Below are 6,000 nucleotides of genomic sequence, written 5' to 3'. Positions count from 1 at the left end.
ATGTTCCCCAGTCAAGTATTGTTAGGGAAATTGGTCCATCCCCTGAAAGATGCTCCATAAATTCAGGGGGAAAATCAACCCTACCAAGGATTAAGGCCACTCAAGAATTTGTGGAGAGGGTGAATATCTTTTATTGGGCCATCTGATATGGCCAGAGCAGAGAAATGTGCTTCTGGCTAGACAAGATCTCCTTCTCATCTAGATCAGCAAAAATTAGGAGAGATCAGACAAACGGAGTCGTTAGATTAGATTGTGCCCTGTGGTGGTGGAGGGTTTGCAGCCTCCCATCTGTGACGTAGGCTGAGCCTTATCTCATCAAGTTATGCTCAGAATGAACCTCAGGGGCCTTTTCCTGCTGCAATCATTTCTGCAGTCCCTGAGGATATGGATGGATGGCTCTGGAGAGCACGGGCTGCATGTCCAGTGTGTTGCAAGAGCCAATATGTGGATCAAGTATTGGCAAAAAGCAAATTACAAGGGTTGAGTTGGCCCTTGGAATGTGGGGATTCAATCCCTGCAATGCAAGTGCAACACTGGGGGAGTTATTTGCTGTGGGACCCATCTCACATTATTTACCAAAAATTGATGTCTAGTCCAAGGTAGTCTTTCACTTTCTGCTTAATTATAGAGTTCTGGTTGTCTGGAAAGAGATTTATTCCATTCATTTTGGGGGCAGAGGATGACTCTAATGCCTGGTGTGTCACATCAGCCTCACTTCAGCAGCTTTTGCAGAATGAGACATCTCCATCTGCCTCTCCAGAAGGCAGCAAGAGACTCAACTCCTCAGCTTTAGGAGACCAAAACCAAGTGAAACAAACCATATCCTGGTTTCTTTGTGCTTCTGCTCCTCACTTGTAAAATAAAGGTGAGCAGCCTCTGCTCCATCACAGAGAAGGTGTGGATGGAGATGTGATGAAGAACCTGAGGTGTGTGATGTGGTCACACAGCTGAACTTTGGCTGCTCAACCCTGGAAATGCTCCAGATCAGCTGGACAGGGCTTGGAGCACCCCAGGTTAGTGGAAAGTGTCCCTGACCATGATTTATTATCAAAAGGAAAAGTGGTGGGAAGGCATGGAGAAGGACTGTTGGCACTGGTGGGTGGTTGACGCCCAAAACTGACCTCAGAAATGTTGATCTGAAAACCTTGTCCAACACAGAGGAGCAAAGAGTCTCTGTCTCTGTGGAAGCACCTCTGGTGATGGGCACTTTACAGCCTACAACAGCCACTGAAATTCCAGGTACCTCGGCAAATCCCAGAAAAAGAAAATGAAATAAGGATAATGGAAATGCAGCACTTCAGATCTTGGGGTGTCAGGAGCAATGGGAAAACAACATAGTGTGGGGAAACAGTGCAGAATACAGCTCATTTGGGGCACTTTTTCTTCCATATTATTTTTATCCTCTGAGAGGAAAATTCCAGGTCAATTTGGAATTTTTGATCTGGAAAATCAAGATCAAATTGATCCCTGTGCTGGTGACTCTTCAGGTTTAGAGTCTGGAGGGATTTACAACCATCTAAGGTGCGTCTGGATCATCAATGCCCTGGCTCTAACACCTGGAGCTCTTGAGAAGGTTTCCTGTCATGAGAGTGGAGAATTTGGAGGAATTATTGATTCAGGATTCAATTCCAGATCCTGGTTTTAGTGCTGCAGCTCTTCTCTTCAGCCAGATTTTGTCTTGCAGGACTGCAGGGATGAATCAACCCTCTGCCCCAACTGGACCTCTGCTGCCAAGGGCAGAAGAGCTTCTTTTGAAGCCTAGTGGGAGAAACCTTCTTTTTCCCCAATATTTTATTTAGAAAAGGACAAATCAAGATGGGATTGATTATCACCCCTTGGATGCCCTCTGAGCTGAAATGAGAGAGGGCTGGGATGAGACATACAGGCTGTAAAATCCAACATTTGAGGCAACAGGAAGAGATCCATAGTATCAACAGGCACATTTTGGCACATTTTTTTGCCCCAAGGAACAGATGGAAGGTTTGCTATTGAAGAGGGAGATGTGGCAGCACACGATGGTGCTTCAGGCAAACTCAGTGGCGTCACATCTCTTAAGGGACACGTTCTTCTTGAGACATCCCCCTTCCCAAAACACCTCCCCAAACACACATCTCCTGCAATTTTCCTTGCAGGAAATCATTCAGCCACCAGATGTCTCTCCCTGCTGCCCTGGCGAGCAAGGAGGACAAAAAATGGAAGTCAAATCATATGGAAAAATGCTTATTTATGGATTTGCGCTCTCGTCCTTGTTAGACCAGATGCTTGGAGTTGGTTTTTCACCACCTCAGTGGGTACTCTGCTTCAGGGGTGGGTTTTGAGGCATCTCCATGGGTTGAAGAGGGTGGAATAAATTGTCTATGGAGCTCTTTTTGCCCATGGTGGCACTGTTGAAAAATTGGTGCCAATGAGGTCACTTTGGAGGTCAGAGGAAAATTAAGGAAGAGATGGTCTTTAATGCAGGGATTTCAAAGTGAGGAGTGTCCTAGATGGAGTGGAGTCCCCAGAGAACATCCAACCATGAATTTAGAGCATGGGGAACACACCTAGACAAGATTCAGTTCCAGTCTGGAGTGGAGTCCCCAAAGAACATCCAACCATGAATTTAGAGCGTGGAGAACACACCTAGAGAAGATTCAGTTCCAATCTCCGCTGTTTCTCCAAACTGCTGATTCCCAAGCTTTTAATCTGTCAAATATCCAAGATTCAAACTATCCAAAGTCTGAGACAACTTTTGCTTTCTGTTTGTATTGAGAAGTTTAAAGTTAAAGACCATCGTGTGATCTGGACACTTCAGAGTATTCCCAACAAATGAGGACTTTCCTATGGAATTGCACATTTCTGAGACTAAGAGGTCATGGAACTGGAATAAGTGGAAGTTCCTCTGTCCTCACAAATCATTTAATCATTTAATTCTGCTTGGTGGTCAGTCTGCAGCAGGTTAGGAATGAAATGTCCCGAATTTCCTCTCTTTTTCCATGGAAAATCCACATTTTTCTTTAAAAATAGCAGAATGGACTGAGTTTGCGGAGCTCGTGGACTTACAGCCCCTTAAATTTACTCTTCAAAATCACCCCCAATTTGGATTTAGCTCCTGAATCCAACAGAAAAATCCAACAGAAATCCTTGTGCAAGTGGAAGACGGCAGCTCTGATGACTTTGGATCTGGAAGAGGAGCCCACCCTCCACCACTGGCACACAGGGAAAGATCCAGCAAGGTGAGGGCTGGGTTTGAGCACCTCCTGCAAGGTCTGAATCTTCCTTGCAGCCACGGAGTTGAAATCCAGCTGACTCAACTCAAGCCTTTTGTGCTTCTTCAGCAGCTGTTCAGATTAATGTCATTAAGGATTTATTATTTCATAGCCTGGGCAGACACTGAGGGCATTTTTTGGTAAAGAATTGGATTTGTTTTGGTGTCTTCAGCTGCAGGTTTCTCCCTAGTTAGAGGTGGCCTTCACTCTTCAGGTCCTGTGATTATCAAGAGGTTTTCCTTCTTATGGGAGGCATTGTAGACTTCTCAGGGAGAACCATTTTTGGGCCAGGAGCCGACATGTTCAAAGGAAATTTTGATACCAAAATTTATTTAACTCATGCAAAACACTTCTGAAACATATGTGCATTTCCTTTAGTGTTTTATACTTTTTTTTTTGGATACAGTACAATCCAACATTTGAGGCAACTTTCTCTAAGTTCCGCCTCACAATGGAGAATCCTGCAAATCTGATTCATGCAATTTTGGGAAGGTTTCATCAACCCTAATTTGCACCTCTAAAAGTGAGATTCCAGGTCCAAGTCAGTCAGCCCAGGCTTGTTTTGTGGTCAGGGGAGAGGAGAGGAGAGTCACCCCAAGGGGAGATTCATCTCCTGAAACAGACACCCAGGGTTGGCCATGAAAATCCCTTGCTGGACATGTCCCGCTCTTTCCTTGGCTGTAAAGATTTGTCAGGATTTTAATCTTTTCAAAGTCAGGTGGAATGACCACTGTCTTCATTTTTTTTTCAGTCAGACTGGGAGAAGAAATCGCCTTTTTCTGAAAGCCATTCCGCCATGAAGTGTTGAAGGAATAGTAGTCTCACAGGACCTGTTTCACATTTATGTCCATGGATTTATCATCAGCTGGGCTGGATCAGGTTGTGTTGCCCCGTCTCCTGTTTCCGACACAGGCCAGGTGTAGGAAAAGGGAAGGAGAAGAGGACAAACCCATGGTGACACTTCCACCCAACTCCCATGGATTTCCCATGGAAGATTTGAATCTTTCATGTAAAACCTCCTCACGTGTCTTTCTTTGCTGAACGCTGCCCAGTTGCTTCTTAAATTCAGATAAATTTAAATACCCACACCTCCCTGTGGCAGAGATTTCTGCCATCAAACCCCATGAGCAGAAAACCTCCTTTCTGTTGCTCTCACCCTAATTACAGTGGATGTCTCCTGGGTGTAATATGATGAGAAATGGGTGTTGGATCCACATTCACCTCTCAGCACTGCTGTGTCCCAAAGCCTGGCTGCCCCGAGGATTTCTTTGGTGGATTGTGCCAGCTTGCACCACGTAACCTGTGCTTACAGAGCAGTTCCCACCTTCTCCATACCAGCAAGCTCTAACCACCTACCTGATGAGCTAGCAGAACGTTCAGATTTTTATTGGCTTGTACTAATTGCAAGCCACAAGGGGAAAAAAAGTCATTTCCTTGACATTACAGGCTTGATAAATGATGGTGAAAGGTGGACCTGACTTTTTTTCTAGTTAACCAGTCATTGTGCTGTTAATAATCTGATGTTTTGCTACATTTAGGTGACTCGCAAGACATCTTCTTGACGTGGAGAGCTGTGTGTCCACCTTGGGTACAGCTGTTTTTACAGACAAATGGCTGAGCCCACAGCAATGATTGAGAACTGGTTTTAATTATCAGCATCACTGTGGATGGAAACAGAGATAGCCCAAACCAGATCCCTGGGCCTGGAAGTTCTTTGGGGCAGGGTCCACCACCCTGTGCTGTGTTTGGGCATCACCCAGCACATGAGGGATGGTCTTAGGATGGTGATGAGCCCAGAGGCACCACCACAAAACAAGGATTATCATTGTGATGGAGGCTGTGATAGCAACAATGACACCTGGATCTCATTGTGCTCCCCAGCTATCAAAACATCCTGATTAAAGGGGAGGGAAACTAATCCATCCCAGCTGCACAGCCAGTCCTTTGGTCACATTTTATTCTGTGTTTGGAGTGCCTGCTGCCTTTTAATGAGTAACCTTTAGCTTCCCCCAGCAGGAACAACATCTGCTGCTAAGGCAAGGTGTGCCCAGCAGCCCCTGCCAGCCTGGAACAACAGCTGGGACCTGGGGAACTCACTCAGAGCTCTTGAGGACCACTCAATTATCAGCCCCTGCCAGCCTGGAACAACAGCTGGGACCTGGGGAACTCACTCAGAGCTCTTGAGGACCACTCAATTATCATTCATTAACAAGCCTAAAGGTTAGCTTCGTGTGCCAAACTCCTCCCGTGTGACTGTGGTGCTTGCAGGGTGGTGTTCCCACTCCATGGCTGGACCAGGAACGAGTTTCCTTGTTGATTTAGCTGTTCAGTGTCAGCCAAAGTCCTTCCCTTCCCCACTTCAGGACTATTTACTTGTCCTGCCCTCCCCACTTCATCACGACACCGCGTTGTCCCAAGGGACACTGAGGGAAGCACAGCAGAGAGAAATCCCCTGCAAAGTCCTGGCATGGAAATGTGGAAGGTAAAACCATCTGTAGGTGCTTGAAGGGGCTGTGTCTCATTAAATTCTGCACTCACAGTGACAATTCTTGGTCAAAAAAACTCCCCCATCTTCATCCTGATTAACCAAAGTCTCCCATGTGGTCCCTTCTGTGACCCTGGGTCTGAAAAACAAGTAGGACCCAAGCTGCTTCTTTATTTTTGATAGGCATTTTTAGAAATAAATAAATTTCTGGAATCTGGAAACACACCTGGAATCTGGGTGTGTTGCTCATGAAGGAGCAGCTTGAGG

The sequence above is a fragment of the Melospiza melodia genome, chromosome 1, assembly GCF_035770615.1.
Source record: "Melospiza melodia melodia isolate bMelMel2 chromosome 1, bMelMel2.pri, whole genome shotgun sequence".
Classification (NCBI taxonomy): domain Eukaryota; kingdom Metazoa; phylum Chordata; class Aves; order Passeriformes; family Passerellidae; genus Melospiza; species Melospiza melodia.
The sequence above is the reverse complement of the archived record's forward strand: the minus strand, read 5'-3'. Positions refer to the sequence as shown.